The sequence below is a fragment of the Dasypus novemcinctus genome, chromosome 13, assembly GCF_030445035.2.
Source record: "Dasypus novemcinctus isolate mDasNov1 chromosome 13, mDasNov1.1.hap2, whole genome shotgun sequence".
Lineage (NCBI taxonomy): Eukaryota > Metazoa > Chordata > Mammalia > Cingulata > Dasypodidae > Dasypus > Dasypus novemcinctus.
The window spans coordinates 10,071,925-10,093,830 of record NC_080685.1 but is presented as its reverse complement, the minus strand read 5'-3'; the positions used below and the strand labels follow the sequence as shown (position 1 = coordinate 10,093,830).

At 44.4% G+C, this 21,906-nt stretch overlaps 1 protein-coding gene across 4 annotated transcripts in view; it reads left to right on the top strand.

Annotated features, from left to right (window-relative positions):
• CHRM3 (cholinergic receptor muscarinic 3) overlaps positions 1 to 21,906 on the top strand; it is a 480,908-nt gene that overhangs the window by 394,868 nt on the left and 64,134 nt on the right. Inside the window, exon 1 of one of the 4 annotated variants that reach the window (XM_071207361.1) lies at positions 19,650 to 19,701. The exons of the other annotated variants lie outside the window; for them this stretch is intronic. The gene's annotated coding sequence lies outside the window, so the exon portion shown is untranslated. Of the gene's footprint in view, positions 1 to 19,649; positions 19,702 to 21,906 lie in introns of those variants that run through there. 4 annotated transcript variants of the gene reach the window in all.

Here is a 21,906-nt window from a genome sequence, read left to right as displayed (position 1 = left end):
TATCCTTTTCAGCCTCATTCTTATTTAAAAACCAATTGTTACTCACTGTAATGCAGTACCATCAACTGTATACATTTCCACACTTTTACAGTAAAATTAATTAAAACTTCTACATACATTAAGTATCAGTAGTCCATCTCAGTCCTCCCCTTATCTCCTTTAAGAATCCACCAGCTTGGGAAATAGACTTGGCCCAGTGGTTAGGGCGTCCATCTACCACATGGGAGGCCCACGGTTCAAATCCCGGGCCTCCTTGACCCATGTGGAGCTGGCCCACGCACAGTGCTGATGCACGCAAGGAGTGCGCCCCATAAAGAGAGCCACCCAGCACGAAAGAAAGTGCAGCCTGCCCACGAATGGCGCCGCACACACAGAGAGCTGACACAACAAGATGACACAACACAAAAGAAGCACATGTAGTATCATGTGTTAAAAACTGCTTTTTGACCTTGAATGAAAGGAGGAAATGGCAAAGACAAATGAGTTTATATGGCTAAGTCTTCAAAAAAGAGTCAGGATGTCATCAGAGGAGTCGTGCTTACGCAGGACCCCAGAGACAGCCAAAGTAGATATAATCTCAGGTACTGGTTCTCCTAAGAGCTACGGAGACCCACAGGTTCTATGGTCATGGCAGATAGCTCTGAAGCTCAGGACCATGTTGGTGGGCCCTACCTTGTAATTTCTGTTCCTGAGTGTGATGGAGTTGGACTCAGATGTGACCTTTCTACACATGCCTCTTCTTTCTCTTTACTGAACCCGTGGTTGATGCTAGTGTTGGTGTATACTCAGGAGACTTGAATCTCTGAACTGTCCATGTACCAGCTGGGCCCTGAACATCAGGAGAGTTGCAACTCCTACCCTCTGGTTCATTGGACTTACCGAGGTCAGCTAACAGGGAGGTGAAGATGATCAAGCACCACACCAGGGGACTGAGAGTGCCTACAACTGTAAGCAGGAAAGTTGCATCCATCATCCATGTGGAATCTATGCCCCCTTTCAATATAGAGGTGGAGTGGACATCACCATCCCAGGGTCCACAAGTTGGAAGAATAAAACATGGATTAGAGTGGACTTACCAATATTCTACTATAGAACTATTGTAACTAGTAATGAAAGTGTAGCATTGATGTGGAGAAAGTGGCCATGGTAGTTGCTGAGGGCAGGGAGAGGAAAGAAGAGATAAGATATGAGGGCATTTTCAGGACTGGAGTTGTCCTAAATGATATTACAGGGACAGATGCTGGATATTATATATCCTGCCATAACCCACTGAATATACTGGGGGAGAGTGCAAGCTACAATGTAAACTATTATCCAAGTGCTGCAGCAGTGCTCCATATGTATTCACCAAATGCAATGAGTATGCCACAATGATGAAAGAGGTTGTTAATGTGGAAGGAGTGGGGTGAAGGGTTGGGCTGTATATGGGAACTTCTTATAGTTTTTGAATGTAACATTTTTTCTGATCTATGTATCTTCAAAAAATACAATTAAAAAATTGATGGGGCTGGGCATGTGGGGAGTGGTGTATATGGGAACCTCTTATGTTTTTTAATGTAACATTTTGTGTGATCTATTAACTTCGGAAAAGGATAATTAAAAATATATAATAAAATAAAAATAAAGTCAGGTAGTGAGGAAAAAAGATGAAAAAAAGAAACACAGATTCCCATGCCGCTAACAACAACAGAAGTGGACAAAGAACACGCAACAAATAGACAGAGAGAACAGACAACTGGGGCGGGGTGGGGGGAGAGACAGGGAGAAAAATAAATGAATAAATCTTTAAAAAAAAAAAAAGAATCCACCACCTACCACCAGGTCTTGAAGATATTTTCCTCCATTTTCTTCCAGAAGCTTTATAGTTCTTGCTATTATATGTAGGGTTTTGATCCATTTTGAATTTATTTTCGTATAAGGTATAAGATAGGGGTCCTCTTTCTTTTGGCTATGGATATCCAGTTACCTCAGCACCATTTGTTGAATGGACTGTTCTGCCCAAGCTGGATGGGTTTGACAGGCTTGTCAAAAATCACTTGACCATAGATGTGAGGATCTGTTTCTGAACCATCAATTCAGTTCCATTGGTCTATGTGTCTGTCTTTATGCCAGTAGCATGCTGTTTTTGCCACTATAGCTAGGTACTATGATTTAAAGTCCAGAAATGAGAGTCCTCCAAAGTCACTTTTCCTTTTTAAGATGTTTCTGGCTATTCACAACCCCTTACGCTTCCTAATTAATTTGATAATCATGTTTTCCATTTATTTTTTAAATGCTGGTGGAATTTTTTCAGGATTACATTGAATCTTTATATCAATTTAGGTAGAATTGATATCTTAATGATATTTAAACTTCCAATCTGTGAGGATAGAATGTTCTTCCAATTATTTAGGTCTTTAATTTCTTTTAACAATAAGTTACTGTTTTTTGAACACAAGTGCTTTACATCATTGTTTAAATTTATTCCTAAATATTTGATTATTTTAGTCACTATTGTAAATGGAATTTTTTTTTCCTGACTTCCTCCTCAGATTGCACATTACTAGTGCCTTTTAAAATCTGTTTTGTCTGATATAAGTATAGCTAGTCTGGCTTTTTTTTTTTTATTTGGTTATTGCATGTTTGGAATATCTTTTTCCACCCTTTCACTTTCAGTCTATTGTTATCCTTGGTCTAGGGTGAGTCTCTTGCAGATAGTATATAGGTGGCTCATATTTTCTCATCCATTCTGCCAGTCTGTGTCTTTTGATTGGGGAGTTTAATCCATTAACATTCAGTATTATTACCATAAAGGCAATAATATTATTTAACCCATTAGACCTTTGGGTTTTATCTCTCATATTTTATTTTTACCACCCTTTTGAGACTTTTATTACTTTTACTGATATAATCTTCATTTCTAGACTCTCTTCCAAACCTCCCTCTCCTGTATTTTCTTTTCATACTGTAGCACACCCTGTAGTATTTACTGCAAAGCTGGTCCCTTGGTATAAACTTTATCAGATTCTATTTATATGTGAATATTCTACTTGCCCTCATTTTTGAAAAACAATCTTGCCAGATATAAGATTTTTGACTGGAAGTTTTTCTCTTGTGCTATCTTAAATATATCATACCACTATCTTCTTGCCTCCATGGTTTCTGATGAGAAATTAGCACTTAATCTTATTGGGTATCCCTTATGTGTTATACATCACTTTTCTCTTGCTGCTCTCAGAATTCTCTTTGTCTTTGACATTTGACATTCTGATTAGTAGACTTTATTCAGGAGTACTTTGTGCTTCTTGGACATGGATATTCATGTCCTTTTCAATAGGGTTTGGAAATTTTCTACCGATATTTCTTCAAATATTCCTTCTGCCCTCTTTCCCAACTCTTCTTCTGGGACATCATGACATATATGTTTCACGTCTCATGCTGTTGTTTAGTTCCCTGAAACCTTTTTCTTTTTTTTCATCTGTTCTTTTGTATATTTGCTCTGAAAGGCCATTTCTTCAGGTTTACCAATCCTATCTTCTGCCTCCTCAAATCTGCTATTATATGATTCCAGTGTAGATTTAATTTTATTTATTGCACCTTTCATTCCAGTAAGATCTGCTATTTTTCTATGTAAGCTTTCAAATTCTTCTTTGTGCTCATCCAATATCTTCTTAATATCCTTAATCTCTTTAGCCATCTTATTGAATTTATTAAGGAGATTTGTTTGAACTTCTGTGATTCATTGTCTCAACTTCTTTTTGTCATCTGGAGGCTTATCTTTTTCCTTTAACTGGGCCATAGCTTCCTGTTTCTTGGTGTGGACTGTAGCTTTTTGCATCTGGCTTACTATTTATTCTGGGTACAATTTCTCTCTTTAGTTTAGAAGTTTCCTGCCCTGTCTCCCTTGCTGGTTGTGTGGTAGGAGCAGAGGTTGGTGCTGAGAGCTGTGGAGGCTGGAGCTGCCCATCTTGCCCCAGGGACCAATGAACCTTCTCCCAACTTTCTCCTTTGCCAGGGGTAGAAACAGAGTCACAACCATGTGTAATAGCCCAAGTCATGCAGGCCTAGACTGTGGTTGCCTGGAGAGACTGATGAAGCCCCTTTCTCCCCTTCATGGGGTGGGTATGGAGCTGCAGGTATGGGCAGCACTCCCTGCTGTATGGGTCTGAGATGACCGCAGTTGCCCTGGTAGACTTCAGACTATTCAGTCTGTGCAGCCAAAGGTACCTGCAGTTACCTGGATAGGCTGGTGCAGGGCCCGCCAACCTCCCTGACAGAGGCGGGGCTGAAACCTAGGCTAGGGCTGCAGGCCAATCTGGGTAAAAGAAGCCAGTTCCTACCATCACTTGTGATTTTCAGTCAGCCTGGCTTCCCCTCACGCTGAGGGCAGAGTCAAAATGGTGGCCACTGGCCTCATTCCGACCTGGACAGGTTCAAACTTTAGCTTTCTTAGGGTTATACTCTAACCAGCCAAATTTACTAGTCAGTAGTTGAAATCGGTGGCCAACCATCTCCTCCTACACTGTTTTTGGGAAATGGAGCTTCCAATTCAAGACACAGAATAGTTCCTGGGGCGATCTGCACTGCCAAAGTGGGATAAACACAAGCCTCTGCAGTGCGGCCAGTAATTTTCCAGAGAGGCTGGCACAGGTCCCCACAGCTTCCTCCCTGCTGGAGGTGGGGCTGGGGCTTAGGCTAGAGCTGCAGTCTGATCTGGATGGAAAAAAGCCTGTCCCCACCAGCACTGGGAATTTCAGTCTGCCCCACTTCCCCTCATGCCAGGCACAGAGTTAAGATGGTAGCTCCCAGCCTCTTTCTGACTTGGACAGGCTCAAACTTTAGCTCTTCTCAGGATTATACTTTATCCACTGAATTTACTCATCAGTAGCTGAAGTTGGTACCCAACCGTCTCTCCCGCCTCTATTTTTGGGAAGTGGCGCTTCCAATTCCAGCCATGGAACAGCTCCTGAGGTGGCTTGTGCCTCCAGTGGAGAATGGGCACTGGCCTCCAGGGCATGGAACGCTCTACTCATGAATCTTGTCTACAGATGGGCAGTCTCCTCCTTCCATTCCTTCAAGGATGTGGCAGGATGCTCTCCTGGTCTCCTGGAGCCCCCAAACTGGTGCTTGAGCAGCCCAGAGAGCTCTGGGTGATTACTAACTGCCCTGTAGCAGGAGCTGACTCTAGGAGCTCCTTACTCTGCTGCCATCTTGCTGGTTCTCCACTTATTTTTAATTAAGTTTCCTTATTTGTAAAGTGCAGGTACTTGTCTAGAACTCTCTAAGACCCCTTCTGCCTTTTCTCTGATTCCATAAAATATACATAAATCTTTATCTTCCTTTAAATGATGTCCTACTAGCTTCTGATGTTGCAGCAATTGAAACCAAGGATATCGTACCTTTCCGAATTCTTCTATCTTGAAAAAAAACAAAACCGATACGAAAAGTTGGAGGAGGTGAGGTCACAGATCCAACGTACAGAAAATACAAAAATGTTTACCATGGGGATATCTCAGCCTATAGGCAATCAAAGTAAATGTATTTTTTTAAATTACGTTGTGTGAAATTGAAAAGTAATGAAAAGGGAGGTAAATTGACTTTGGATGGAGGAGGAAGACGCTTTCATCTCGGGCACTGTGCTTGATCTTGGGTCAAACACTGTACCTTGGGTCTAGGTTTTATGGGTCTTTAAATTGCAGACTTAATTGACTCTCCTCCCCATGAGTGATGTGCAGTGACAGCACTTCAGCAAAATCGATGCAGCCCTTTTATCGCCATGAGAGATTAGACAGTATCTCTAGGTCGTTGCAGTTCGACAGGTATTAGCAGTCTGGCTTGTCTTTTGTTTTTTTTCTTTTAAAGATTTTCTCGTTCAGAAAGAAAATAGGCTGCCATTGCACCTTCCAGCCCTCAGCCTCCCTCCCAGTGTCATTCAGCCAGAGGATCCACACGCTAGTTGCTGCTACCCAAACGGTCTTGCAGCTGCAGAAGCATCTAGAAGGCTGCGCAGCGGCACGACCGATGCCTGCCGCTGCCCTCCTGGAGGCTGAGTCAGCCTCCGGGAATGTGTTTGTCTTGCTTCAAAGAGGTGCTCTGTCCTAATACAGGCTTGCTTTACGACTCTAGCCAGGCCGTTCCTTTCTTCTTAATCCACATAATCCTGTTTTCCTGAGGAGCTTTTAATAACTTCGACGCAGTCCCTCCCTCATCCCCACAGAGAGTCCAAAAGTAAGATCTAGGATTTAATGGCATGGTCTAACAAAAGCAGGTGAAGTAGGAAAGGATTCAGTCCCCAGCCTCCTGAAACGAAGCCTAGAACTTTGCTCTCTCTGCCTGAGCTCCTTCTCCTGGCCTAGGAACTACAGAGAAAACGGGGTCTGTTCCAGAAACCACCAGACATAGTAGCCTAGTGGTTAAGCCTGACAGCGTGAGGCCACCTGGGTTCAGGGCCTGCCTAAGCCCTTTACTGGCTGTGTGTCCTCAGAATCAACTTCCAACCTCTCTGTGCCCCCGTTTCCTTATGTAGGGACTCAGGATCATTTTAGAACCTACCTCACCAAGGCGAGCTCATGTATGCTGGAAACTTTGTCAATCCTGGACACAGGCCGTGCTACGTAAGGGTTTGGGGTGAATGCTCCTCTCGACTGGGGCGGAGCTGCCCTGAGTGGGCAGTGCTGCCCACCCGAGACCCCGGGGTTGCCCTGCATCCCTCCGAGAAGCGCTGGCTGTATCCCTGAAGGCGTCTTCCAAGGCAGGAGCTCTTCCTCCAGGGTCCCACCGTGGCCCTCCCGGAACCCGCCCCTGCCCTCTCCCTTCCCACCCGGGGCCCGGCAGTCCATTCGACGTGACTCACAGGACAAGGTAAAATTGCCCACACCCGGAACTAAGCCAATCTTCAAGGCAGGGCACGGCCCCCCTGGAGCCCCTGAGGGCCAGAGCTCCCCTTCTGTCCTGGGACCCCTTACAACCTCTCCAAAGCCAGGGAAAGCCTCCTGCAGCCTCCCGCACCGCCTCGGGGATGCCTCTGCTGCACCTTCTCCCAGCGCTGCGCAGCTGGCGCCTGCCCCGTGCACTCACAGGCACACAGGCACAGCCCCTGCTGCCCCAGAGCCCCGCTGTCCCCAGCCTCCCCACCCCCCCCCCACACACACAGGTCGGTAAGATCAACCTTTACATCAAGAAAGACATCTTCCTTTCCAACTCAGGGCCCTGTGATGCAGCCCCACTAGTGAGCGCCTTCTTTACGCCCCCCACACCCCCCACTCAAATGTCAGCAAACACTTAGAGCCGTGTCGCTTTAGGTCAATTCCTTTTTTTTTTTTTTTTTCCTGAGCCTGTTTCTGTGTCTGTAAAATGGAGATACTCAAGCCTGCCTCACAAGAGAGGCTTTGAGACTCGAATGAGCTAGCACTGTGCAAGGCCATTGAACTTAGCCCGTCATAGGGGCACACTAAGTGACCTTCTCCTTCCTCCTTTCTGCCCCTTCAGCCTCGGGCAGCGCCTTGGTTTCCAGTCCTTAGGTGACGTGCATGCATCCCTGTCGTTGTGCAGAGCTGCCTCAAATGCAGCCCCTGGCCCTGGAGCCCAGCAGCCCGCCTTGCTCCTCGGCTGGAGACGGCTGCGCTCCTGGGAGCACGTCACGTCCTGGCGTTGCCTGCTCCCACGCCAGTCGTCACCTCAGGTCCCTGCCACTCGCACGCACTGCGAGGACCTGACTGGAGCCCCTGGTCTCAGCTGGGGGAGTCGAGACGCTGCCTTCCTCAGCTCACGCCCCTGCCGTGTCCCCCAGTCCATGTCACCTGGACTAAACAAGGCTGGTGGGCTTGGGCCCCACAGTTACGGGGGTAATAGTTCTAGATATCGTGTGCCAGCTTAGCATCCGTCGGTCCTTCCAACAGAGCAAAGGAACACACCAGTGGGCTCACTGTCCTTGCCTAGCTCAGCCTGCCTCTGACCTCAATTTTCTATTCTTTCTTATCAGTGTTGAGAAAAAGAGTGAAAGGCAATGAGCTGCCTGTGTGTTTAAACAGTCAGGGAAAAGGTGACCAAAAAGTTTAAATAAATGTACAAAAGCCCGTAGGAAGGATAAAGGGGAAATTCTTTTGTAATGATAAAAGATGGCTGTGGGAACTCATTGCCTTGTTGGCACATACGCTGAATGGCCAAAATGTCAGGAAAACCCTGTTGCCATGAGCTTTGGTCTGTGTAGACCTGCTAAGTGAAAACACAGTCTATTTGTGAACGGGTTGTTCATCATGAGGTTCGAAGTAGAGAGTAGACCCAGAGGAGGGCACAGCTGTTTTCATTCTGGTCACTTTGTGGTTCCCCCAGAATAAGAGGGGACGTGACTCAACCTGGGCTTCCCTACTCCTCTCCCATCCCGTCCCCGCCCTCCTCACAGCGTCGCCAGCTCTGCTCGTGGCTTCATTCACTGACCCACTTTCAAGCCTGTCTAAGGAGCTGTCCCAGAGGCCACTGCCTGCCCCTGGGCTCACTGTGGGGTAAGATCAGGCTGAGGGGTAAGAACATGTGAGTGAAACCTCCGGGGTATTCACAGGATCCATCTCTGGACCAGTAGATCTAATGTAGAGTAGATTAGATGTCACGAACCGGTGGCCAAAAATTATGCCCTTGCTCTTTGCGACTGCAGAAGAATCTATGTTTGTTTGTTTTTTAAAGCAATTGTGTTACTGTTATTCAGAAAATGGCCATTTAAAAATGATAGTGTTTTGATGTATAGGTTGTTCATCAAGAGCTTCTACAGTTGGGACATAGAGAGAGGTTTCTTCTTTTCAGTACTTCTGTATCTTCTCTTACATGGTCAAAGAGAGGACAAAGTGGGAAAGACAAACTCATCATGATTTATGTGGGCGTATTGTCATTTTATGATGTACCCTGTGGTGCTACCTCCAACGCACCTGTGAGAACTTGAATTTTGTGACTCCCAGTAAGGATTTTTGTTCTTGAACTAATCTATTCTTATGGGTGTGGAACCTTTGATTGCATTATTTGCAGTTAAGGGGCCTTTGATTAGATCACCTAGGGTGTTTGATTGGACTACGTCAGTGAGGCGTGACCCAGCTTTGGTCTCCACCCTCTTTCTGGGTCTTATATAAACTAAGAACACACAGAGGGTAAAAAGAGACACAGCAAAAGGGAATGCTGCCCTTTCGACCCTGCCATGTGAGAGAGAGAGAACTCTGTGCTCTTCTACAAGCAGAAAGTCAGAAGCCCAGAGAGGTTCAAGTTGGCACAGCCCAGGGAGAGATGCCTGATCACCCACAGTTGAGCTGGAAGAGAAAGTAGAGACTGGCAGACCCTCCATCCTGCCTTGTCATGTGGCAGGACTCCAGGATCTGCCAGCAACTGACTTTGGTGAGGAAGCATCTCTGCTGGTGCCTTGATTTAGAAATTTCATGGCCTTGGAACTATAATTTGCACCCAAAATAAATTCCCCTTATAAAAGCCAACCCATTTCTGGTATAGTGCATTGTCAGCCCTAAGAAACCACCCAAGAAGGAGAACAGCAAAAAGAACCATGTGAGTTAAGGGGCCATCCCAAAACTAGAAGAAGGCATCTCTGGTGTAATTGTTCTAAAAATTCAAAGCACCTTATTTACTTTATGGTGTTTCCAATGTCCCAGATAAGGGCAGCCAGTACTTCCAGTGCTGGTGTAGTTATACGCTGTCGCCAGCTATTTAAACATTGGCAATGGCATTTGGGACCCTCTGCTCCAGTTTTAACCTACTTTGGCATAAGAGGTGGATCTGAGTTGCTTCCTAGAACTAAGGGTAATCTGGAGCCTACTTTGCTGCTGTTTTAGTTTCCTAGGCTGCTTAAAGCAGATACCATGAAATGTACTGCTTAAGCAGTTGGAATTTATTAGCTTAGTCTGTGAAAATGTCCAAATGCAGCCATCATCAAGGCGATGCTTTCTTCTGGAAAACTAGCTGCTGAGGATCCTTGGTTCCTCTCTCACATGGCAAGTCACATGACGTATCTGTTGGTTGTTCTCTTCTGTTTCCTTGCTTCCAGCTTCTTGCTTCTGTGGTGCTTGCACGTTCTCCCTCCCTCCCTCCCAATCCCATTTTAAGGGATTCTGGTAAGAGGATTAATACCCACCCATGGCCACACCTTATCTCAAGTTACCTCATCAAAAGGTCTTCCTTGCAATAGGCTGACACCCGCAGAAATGATTTAGCTTATGAACGTGGTTTTCTGGGGCCCGTACAGTTCTAAACCGCCACACGTGTTATCACTGATCTCCAAGTGGCTGTGCACTCACACCAGCCGTCAGGGTACTCATGCCAAGGAAAGTCTCTAGTGCCCCTTCTGGCTGCAGTGCCACATCCCAGTTTTAGCAGAGGACAAGAAATACCCAGTGCTGAACTGGAAGTGGAAAGCAAGTGACATAAAATGGGATCCTGGGCAGGTGTCATGGGAATATCCTTGCAGAAAGGCCATGGAGAGTGGAAGAAACAGGCCAGGGCTGTGCCAGTTTTCCAGACCCTGGCAGAGAGACTTTGCACACTGACACTCAATTCCTCACGTATAAACACTGGTCAGATCTGAACCTAAGTGACTGAAGGTTACATTTAGCCAAACAGAGTTTTAAAATTCCAGAATCAGAACAGTTTTCTAAAACTGTATTTTGAGCACTTTGAAGATAGTGGATCAGAGAAGAAGGATTACCTGAAGTGTTCTGGGTAGAAATCGAATTCGTTAAATCATAACACCATTCACAAAAATTATGGCATCACAACCAACATAATTAAATTATATTTATCATCCCTTGCTCTCATATAACCAACAAATGTACACACAATGTAGTTGTGATGCTGTGACTCCTGAAGGGTGTCTTGTAGCTTGGGCCTGCATTTCTAAAATCAAGTAGAGAGCCAGTGCCAAGAAAACTCAAGTACCACCATGTTCCCAGAGAGAGGCTCTTCTCCTTTCTAGAGATGGTGCCCTGGTTAATTCGAATCTGCCCCACACATCTGAAGGTAGTTGCGCAGTGTTGGTTGTGATTTATCCAACATGAAAGGCGAGCGTATCGAAGAATCGTTCTTCAGAAACCAAATCATTACCTCTTCCATAATTTTTACAACTAGAAAAATTACTGAGAGTCAAGAATTGAGACTGTGACCCAGATCCTGCTTTGGGGTACCAATCCAGGAAGGTACCTTGCTGGTTAAATTTAATAAAGTATGGTAATTCTAGAAACACAGAGCTTTACTGTCCAGCCGCACATTTACCCTAACGTGCAAAAAAAAAATAGAATTAATCATTAGAAAGTAAATTTGTGTTCTGGACACTAACAGCATTGCTGACACATGAGACACAGGAGGGAGTGTTTCATGAATTGTGCCTTTGAAGAGCCTCGAGGATTGGCGGTTTTTGCAGCATTACCTAAGTAACAGAGGTACCTTCAAGTAGCAGTGGTAAAGGAAAAGAGGGCATGCTGCAACCCACCAGGTGTAGCTTCCTCACAGTCATAACATGGTGAAGAAATAGACTAGAACTGTAGTCATCACAGAAAGAAATGTTTTTATCAGAAAATATCGTTCAGCCAGTTTACGTGAGAGTCTAAGGCTGAGCTATTACAAACCAATGATAGAAAGCTTATCACAGGTTTATGTCGAGTTGAGATAATCATCCTAGTATTTACCCTAACAATCTCTTTTGTGTAAGAGTTTATAAATCTCAAAGCACTGTGCCTTACATCATCATATATAATTGTCAAGGAAACTCCATAGAAGAGGCAGGTAAGCTTCAGGAAACTGAGGCTTGGGATGGGCAACATAATGATGTTTGACTAGGAAAATAAAAACCCAGAGACTTATGTCCCCATAAGATCAGGCCTTGTACCTTCAAGCCAGACAGTAATTCATGATCCCAAGAAAACTGGCAGAGTAGCTGATGGTAAGGTCTCCTAGGCTTGGTCCAGACGGCCATCTAGATGAGCTGGGGCACAGCAGCGGCCTCTGGCATTGCGTCTCTGCTCCACTGACCCTGCTCCAAGGCCTCTCGACCTCAAGTTGGTACATTTGAAATCATATCATAGAATCATTACTTAAAATATTCCTGGTTTAATAATTCACAAATGAATTGGGGACACAATCCAGAAAATAGTTATAAACTTGTTACAAAGATAATTCCTCTCATAAAGAAGTGGTTTATATGAGATGGTCAAATAGGAAGGGCATAAAAAGTGGACAACTCGAACAACACAGAACCTTTTGTGTTTGTTGTTTTCTTTTTAAGTACAGTGACAAACGGGAAGGAAATAGCTTTCCAGAAGGAATTGAAGAGCAATTTGGCAAGCAGATAGAATGTCAAATGAGGCTAACAGAGTGCCAAATGCAGTCCGGAGAGCTACAGCTGTTCAGGTGCAGGTAAAATCGGATCCGGTGCTGAGCTTTCACAAACACCTAAAGGAAACAGCTCCCAGATCGTAGCTCTGTAGAGAGATGGAGAAGTCCCCCCGGGTGCCCATGCCTGTGAGCCATGCCATCTGCTGCCCTGGAAGCCCCCAGCCCACCTCAGCAACACCTCACTTCCCTCGAGGCCCTCTTGCCATTGCTACAACACGTTGGTTCTCTAAAACAGATGCATTTGTTTCAAAACCTGCATCTAGAAAAGAAAAACACACTTTCACCGCTGTGACTAGACACTGCAGAGAGCAAGTCAGCAAGTGTATTTATTGTCTTCCATATTAGGAGTTGTAGCAGTTTGATATTATTGATGAATTCCAAAAAGAAATATTGGATTGTTTATAAACTGGTCTTTTCCTCTGGGCATATGAGATTATATTGGATTCAGAGGTTTACTTGATTAAGTAATCAAGTGTCAGTGTCAGTAGGACATTGAGTACCCGCCCTTTGGTGGGTGGGGACTCACATATAAAAGATACGGCAAAGGCCAGAGTTAAGGGTTTTTGGTGTTGGAGTTTGATACTGAAGCCTCTAGCTGGAGCCCCAGGAAGTAAGCTCACAGGGAAAAAGAAGCCAGCCCCAGGAAGAGAGGAACCCTAAGCCTGGAAAGAAGCAAGCCCTGGGAAGAGAGGAAACCAGGAAGCTTGAACCCTGGCAGACATCAGCAGCCATCTTCCTCCAACACGTGAAAATAGACTTTGGTGAGGGAAGTAACTTATGCTTTATGGCCTGGTATCTGTAAGTTCCTACTCCAAATACCCTATATAAAAACCAACCAATTTCTGGTATTTTGCATCAGCTTTGGCTGACTAATACAGGAGCGAAAACACAAGGAGGATTTGATGGCTTGAGCTGAGGTGTTTCCATGTGGAAGTCTGAGGTGTTTCCTCAGCTGAGGTGTTTCCATGTGGTAGTCTGAAGACTACCAGATCCCACATCCCATACTTGTAAACTGCTAATAGAATTTCATTTATTGCTGGCATATAATCACAAAGTTAGGGAAAAAATAGAAACTTCTGTTGTTTGTGGATGAACAAAAGATAATTCATGATTCTCTTTCCCTGTCAGAAATACAGGCAGGCCTAAGGGTAAAAACAAGTAGCATAGCCATCAATTAGGGTCAGTATCCTTTAGAATTATGAATATCTTAATGTGAAGATATTGACTATAAGTGAGCTTTTAAAACTAAGTATTCACTAAGAACATGTATAGAGCTGAGGGGAAGAAATTAACACTTGATAAAACAATCCAGCTATAAAACAACCATCAGCTATTACAATAACACAAGACAAACTAGCACAATTTTTATAGTACCCGTAGATCTAAACAAAATCATAATCAAAAAATTCTACCGTTTTGTCCCCCATATTCTTCTTAATGTGTTTCAGATCCAATAGCTTTGTTAATTGTTACAGCTCTTGGCATCAGGCCTCATTGCTTCTAACAAAAACCCTCAACTTCCCCCACCTCCAGCTTTCTCCCTTCGCCCCCATTCCTCACAGCGCCCCTCCCTGGGAGTTGGTTCATTCACTCATGTATCTGACAAATAGCTCCTGCAGACGTACAGGTGTGAGGCCCGTGCTGGGCCCTGGGCTCCAGGCAAGTGAAGCAGGCACGGCCCAGGCCCACCATGCAGGGTGTCCAGTCCATTACTGCCTCTTTCTTTAAACACTCGCCGTTTCTTCATTCTCTTGGTTGCGTGGTGAAGATATTAAAGTCATGGCGTAGAAGGTTTTATATCAAGGATGCGGTAGTCTCCTCATTTTTCCTGACCAGTACTTTAAGTTCTGGCCCAGAAGATGGTCCATCCCTCACTCCACCCACCACCTCACTCCTTTCTCAGCCCCTATGGTTATCCTGTGGGCAATACTACTGTGCCCTAAGCCCCCCCCCCCCCCCTTCTCTATCAAATTCTATCTCTTGCCACCTTGAAAGAGCAGCTCAGTGATCCCCTTTTCCACAAAATTCCCCTCTGGCTTCAGTCTTCATTAGTTCAGTGCTTCCCATGGTCTCTGGGCACTAGGGTACAGCTGTAGGCTCCCAATGGGTAGGTGCCAGGGTCCTTCCGTTAGTTGGAGCCTTTCAAATTACACATGCTCATCCCCTCGCCCATTCAGCTGGGAGTCCTTAGTGGACCTGTTGTGCTTTTTTATAATCCTCGTCATCACTTGGTTCTCTAGAGAGAATACCTGGTAGGCATTCTTGAAGATGACTGCAAAATGACACTGCCTTAAGAAAAAGGAGGGAGCTATCTTCCTCTGGCTTCAGTGTTGTACAGCAGTCATGGTCTGGGTTTAACCAAGGTCAGTGTAGCCTCAATTTTAAGAGACTGTGGCAGATAACCAAATAAGCAAAAATTACCTTAATCTACAGAACTGGAAAAATGAAAAGAATCAGAGAAAGTAATCAATAAGATAAATACAGAAGCGGGATATTTTATCTAAAAGATCATTGATTAAAGATGGGGGGGAAGCACAATCACAAATAAAAGAGACCTATGAAAAAAATAAGAAATATGGATGAAATAATAAGATTGGAGAAAGTACATCAAGATTTTGAGGAGGAATGCAAGATCTCATTTCTATAATAGAGGGAAAGACATGAGTCAATGGAAATAATATATTTCTTTCAAGGCCAACACTAAACATAAGTTGCAGAGCTGGCCTGTGGTGGAACTCACAAGTTTTATTGGCAATATATGTGAAGAGACAAAAAGTAGCATATGGAGAAATATAAAAATATACTCCCTAGAGACACTGCCTCTTCAGATGTCAAGAAAAACCTGGATGGAGCCCAGCAAGGGTGGCACGCTGCAAAGTACAAATTCAAGGCCACCCACAGAACCAAACAAACTTGGTACCTAATAAATATGAAGTAATCCCTTTCTTTTATAGCTTTGGTAGAAGACTGGAGGACTGAAGGCGGGGGGATTTGGGGTTGCTCTATGTGCCTAATGGCTCCTTCATCAAAACAGGAATTAATAATGAAAGAGGGACTGCTCTCCAGTTGAATGTTCCTGGCTTTCTTATCCCCAGGTGGATCCTGGCATCTTGTCTGCACCTAGGATAGGGTCTGCCTTTTGATCCCTTAAGGGCCAAGATTACATGGCTCATTTGTATAGTTGTTACTTACCTGGGTATCTGGCATGCCATGGTCCTCAGAGCTGCTTTTTTTCTTTCTCATGAGAAGTGGATGACTGAATGGAAGAGTGGATGTGGCAGTTTGAGATTGTTTTTGAGTCTCAGAAAGAGAAAGATTATGTTTATAAACTAATCTATTCCTCTGGGTGTGATACCATTTGATTGTGTTAAATTCAAAGGATTTAAGTATACCTGATAAAAATCAATATAGGGCTTCTGATTGGGCTATGTCAGTAGGGCGTGACTCAGGTTAAGTGTCCGCCCTTTGGTGGGCTGTTATAAACGGGAACTCACTCAAGAAGACACATGGGAAGAGAGAGAGCCCTGTCCTTTTTGATCCTGGGGCCCCGGAGAGAGATGAGCCATTTGCCTGATCGTTTACAGCTGATATAGAAAGCCTAGAAAGACACGAGCCCTCTGTGGAGAGAGAGGAAGCCTGAGAGACAAGCCCATGCCAGGGTGCAGCTGAGGTTGAGAAGAGAGTGGAGACTGACCAAGGAACCCCGGAGGGAAAGGAGAGCAGGCAGAGGCCGCCCGCCATCTTGCTTCAACATGTGGCAAATGACTTTAGTAAGCAGCCTTGAGTTGGACTCTTTAAGGACTCGTAACCAAGATTTACCCCAAATCAATACCCTTTATTAAAGCCAACAGATTTCTGGTACTTTGCATCAGCAAACTAATACAGTGGACGAGCTGCCATTGGTAGCTTGGCTCCATTGCTAATTAGCTGTGTGACTTTGATTAAGATACTTTAACTCTCTGTACCTCAGTTTCCTGATTGGTAAATTAGAGGAAATAGTTGCTACCTCAGAGGAATTTTGAGAATTGCATTAATTAGTACAGTGTAACCCTGTAAAATGTTTGATCAGTACCTGGAAACAGCAGTCTTAATAAATTTTAGGTATTACTCATTATTTTTGCCAAATGATCAGATAAACCCAATAACTGCTTTTTATTACTCTATACACAGACTAAGAAGGAAAATGCATACCTTCAACCACTAAAATAAAAATCAACATAGTTGTCACCTCATTGTAAATCCTCAACTGTTCAGAAATTTCAGCCAGTAAGTCATATTGAACCACAAAGATTTCTACAATACCTGAGTATTAAATTCTAGGTTAATTTTAATGTTATAAATAAAAAATCAGTATAAGGTACGCCATATAATTCTTTATCTTCTTTTCCAGAATGTATTGGAGATAATTTAACTTTCCCTTTGTGTTTCAGATCCACTCTTGCGATCATAAATTATCTATTCCTTTTTCATTTAGTGTGTTTCTTATCAAGCGGCTTTCTGGTTCCAGGCATTCTAGAGCCAAGGGATACAGTGGTGGATTAAACATAAACACAGTCCCTGCTATCATGGGCCTTTTCTTCTTGTGAGGAAAGCCAAACGAATACAGTCTCACACTGACGCACAGACACACACACAGTGCCACCCGGCAATGGTGTTTCCAAGCCTCAGTTTCCTCAGCTATAAAGTAAGAGAAATCACCAGCTCTGACAGAGGCCACTCTGTTGGTATTGGCCTGCTCCAAGTCCTTCCCAGCTGGGAAGGCAAGTGCATTTAATTGGCTTTGGGGCTCAATTAGTGTCTTTTATTCCTGGTCACCAAGGAATTTTAGAATTTTTGAAGTTCTTTCACCTAGTACCATTGAGGTAAAGGATTGTGCCAGAAATCTCAGGGTTTTAAACACCTGCCATCCATTAACAATTTTTTCTCTATTAAAAACATAAGTAATTTCAAATCAACTTTAGCATTTCAGTCTTTGGTGTTCCTTCTTGTAACAGTTTTACTAAAAATGGCTTAACTCGCATTGTCTGCAAGTTGGGAAGGGGCCAAAGAGGCGGCTCAGCAGAGCAGTTCAAGCAGGGTCTCGTCTGCACTAGTTGTAGGACATTGGGCAAATTATCGAACCTGCCGGTGCTCAGCTTCCCATTCTCTAATGGGGTAAGACTCCTACCTCTCAGAATTGCTGTCGGAACCAAACAGATCTGATAAGCAAGAGGAGCACTGTCAACAGAGAAACCCTGAAAAAAGAGTACCTTATACTTACTGTCCCTTCTCCCTGCTAAAATCCTGTGCCCAACTTTACTTTTAAAGAATTGGAAAAATGCTGGATATTCCATATCTGTTTCCCTTGCAAGAATTATTTTTTTAATGGTCCCTGGTTTTTGAAATGTGCCTTTTTTTAAGCACCATGAACTTACAAATCAGAAAGGACTTAGCGAAGCCCATCTGTAGCTTAACTGTATGAATTCCAAAAGGAAATATTGGATAATGTTTGTAAACTGATCTTTTTCTCTGGGCAAGTTAGATTATATTGGATTCAGAGATTTACTTGATTAATTAATCAGGTAGATCTCTTGTTCCGGTAGAGCATTGAGCCCCAACCTTTGGTGGGTGGGGACTCACAGATAAAAGGCATGGCAAAGGATAGAGTTAGAGGGGGTTTTGATGTTGGAGTTTGGTGCTGGAGCCCCAGGAAGTAAGCTCACAGAAGAAAGAGAAGCCAGGCAGAGAGGAATCCTGAGCCCAGGAAGAAGCAAGCCCTGAGAAGAGAGGAACCCAGGAAGCCTGAACCCTCATAGACGTCGGCAGCCATCTTGCTCCAACACATGAAAATAGACTTTGGGGAGGGAAGTAACTTATACCTTATGGCCTGGTATCTGTAAGCTCCTACCCCAAATAAATACCTTTCATAGAAACTAACCAGTTTCTGGTATATTGCATCAGCACCCCTTTGGCTGACTAATACACCATCCCTCTTATTTATTAGCTCTACAGATTTGGGAAAACTCTAAGCTTTAATTCCTATATCTATGAAATGAAGATTAAAATGTGTACTTCCCAGGGTTGTTGTAAGGATTAAAAGCTAATGTATGGACTTAATGATATTCTATTCATGAACTATTGTGGTTAATAATCGAGAAAATGTGGCATTGATGTGGAAAAAGTGGCCATGGTGGCTGCTGGGTGCGGGGAAGGGGAAGGGGAGGAAAAGAAGAGATGTGGAGGTGTTCTCGGGACTTGGAGTTGTCCTGGGTGGTGCCCCAGGGACAACTGCCGGATGTTGTATGTCCTCCCATGGCCCACTGGATGGAAAGTGGAAAAGTGTGGGCTATGATGTAGAACACAGGACATGGGGTGCAGCGATGCCCGGCAATGTACTCACCAGATGCAATGGATGTGACATGATGATGGGGGAGAGTGTTGTTGGGGGGGAGTGGGGACCTCATATTTTTTTAATGTAATATCTTTTAAAAAAATGAATAAATTGAGTAGAATTTGGGGAAAAAAAAAAAGCTAATGTACGCAAAAATGCCAGAAAATATATTGCATTATTTACCCCTCCACCCTCCACTCTTAGTCTACATGTATCACTTAAAACAGTGTATATGAAATTTAACCTGATGGCCCTGAGATGGAGAAATGAAAGGTTTCCATGGAACATGCTTGGACGAGTGTTGCTTACAAGAAAATGAGGTCACTCATGTGGATATGGAAGGAATACCAAAGAGACTGATATAGAAGGAATACCAAAGAGACTGATAAAACTATTCAGTCTTAAGGAAAGGAATATTTTATAATTTCAAAGTTAGCTTGACAAATATCCACGCCTAGAAATTAACCCAGCAAGCATTAGTCTCTCCTGACCCAGAGAGAGAAAGCTGACCTATGGGAGTGAGAGAAGCTTTTGCCAGCAGCCTTCTGGGAACCTAATTTCCCAAGTGCCATGGTTGATGAAATCAGGCATCAAATAGATTAAAGACAATATTTCCGTATTTTATCAGGGATTGAGCAATAAGACTTTCAAGCAGTTAAACATATATTTTGCCCCTAGAAGCATCATGCTCAAAATGCAAATAGACATTAGCATTCTTTATGTGGTGTGCTTCCTGTTGATTCACTGAAAGACCATTACATTTTTGCCTCAGCTGTAATGCTCATTTTTTTATCATGACATTTATAGAAAATGAGGAAAAGCATGACCTCTACCTGTTTGTGGTCTAGGACAGAATCTGTCACTCAGTGTTTTGTGGTAAAATCACTCGAGAGAAAACTGCTGTGCGTGAACTTGTGCGTTGGCTCCGTTGTAACGTCAACCTCCTAATTTCTGGAAGAAGCAGTGCTTCTCCATGGGTAAGTTGCCAGCTAATTACCTTTTGTCATGTTCTTGTTCGTCATGTATAATTTTGTCAAGGTGAGGAAAAAGCTGTCTCATTTTTTGAAAAGCAGACAGTCATTGGAGTCTCCTGCTGCCCATGAGGACATCTAGATTTTCCCAGCTTCTTGTTTGACTTTGAATTCCTTTTTCCTCTGCAAAATCCCATCGCATTTCTTACCTTCATTCTTAGAAATGCAGACACGCTCCACGGTACCCCTTCCTTCCTTGAACACAGGCCCCGTCTTCCCTGCCGTAGGGTAACCTGTCCCTCAGCCCGTTGTGCTGGGCACGATTTCATGAACTACAGAACCTTGTGCTCTCAGCCTGCATGGAGGTTTGGGTGAAATTCCTCTTTTGTATTGCCTTGATTTTGTTCCCACCTCCCTAAATGGTAAGACTGGGCCTGGACTGGAAAATGACTTGGTCACTCCACTTGGAACTGAGGCTTATTCCTGGCACGGGGCTTATTTCACTCCTCTGGAGAGACGAGTTCTAGCTCAGGGGACTTCTTGAGTATGCCTGCAAATGATCCCAGCATTGTCCAGTTCCTCTGAGGGCCAAGGTGGGGAGCACCTGCACCACGAGCTTGCTGACCTTGAAGATCCAGAACTAGCCCACCTGAAAGAAAGAGCAAAGAGAGGGAAGTAGATGTGGCTCAACTGATAGAGCATCCGCCTACCATATGGAGGGTCCAGGGTTCGATACCCAGGGCCTCCTGACCTGTGTGATGAGCTGGCCCCCATGCAGGGCTGATGCGCGCAAGCAGTGCTGTGCCACGTGGGGGTGTCCCCCACATAGGGGTGCCCCACGTGCAAGGTGTGCACCCCACAAGGAGAGCCACCCAGCACGAAAGAAAGTGCAGCCTGCCCAGGAATGGCAATGCACACACGGAGAGCTGACACTACAAGATGATGTAACAAAAAAGAGATGCAGTTTCCCGGTGCCACCTGACAATGCAAATGGACACAGAAGAACACACAGCGAATGGACACAGAGAGAAGACGACGGGGGGAGGGGAGAGGAATAAATAAAAATAAATCTTTTTTAAAAAAAGATAAGCTTTTACTAATGACTGAGAGAACAAATTGATTCAAAGAAATATCAGGGTTGAAATTAAAAAAAAAAAAGCAAAGAGAGAAGAGCAGTTTCTCAAATGCTCCCTGGTTGCGAGGTCTCAGCTCCTCCTCTGTAGTCTTCCCCCCTATCTCAGTGGCAGTCAAAGCAGCGCACCCACAAAAGAGGCTAATTCTGCCCCCACCCCAGACCTCACTGTCTGGCCCAGGAGAGTTTGGGGTTTAAATTTTCGTGTTTTATCTGGCTGAATGTGAGACGTGTCCTGGTGGTGTCAGGACGCTCCTGCCAGGGGTCACTTTTGGTGTAAAGCTGCCTCCTTCCCCAGGCCTCCTAGTGCTTCTGTAGCTCAGTTCCCTTGGAAAGTGTCCAAACCAAAGCTACCTTTATACCAAATTCCTGTGCGTCCTGAAGAATGAGATTATCGGGTCCACCACTTGCTCCCACACTTCCTTCCTGTTCAGTTTAAAGAAGCATTGAGCTGCTTTTCTTTTTGACCAAGAGTCAGTCTCTACAACAGCAGAGGGAAGATTACTTTCTATCTATATGCAAATAAGCTGAATCCTCTCCACTCCCTGGGACAGGACCCTTTTAACCAAATGACTTATCCTTCTGTTTCTTCATGTATGAAATTAGTGGTTTAGGGATAAATAGCCTAAGTTGCCTTCTGGCTACATAATTCCACAGCACACTCATTGGGAGGACAAGATTGGCACACATTCAGCAATCAGAGAATAAACAAAGTGGTGTGTGTTTCACTGCCCAATATACCTAAATGCTCCCACCACGAAACTCCAGTTTCTTCTCAACTTGAGAACAACCAATTTCTGCTTCGCATGCACCATAAACCTTAAGCAACAAAAACACCCACCCCACCAATCAATCCCTAAAGCATCCTGCACTTGCGTGCTTCTGACCACAAAGTTCAGATAGCCCCACCAAACCGAATGCCCTTTGGCCTCCAACCTGGTGACTTCCGCTTAGCCTGCTCAAAGTCCACCGGGCCTGCCCCAGGACTCTGCTTCTCTCTCGCAGCTAGAAGAGTGTCTGTGTCTGCTGCGCATCCATGACTCTCAGACTGATACTACTGCACTTGAATATGGTGACGT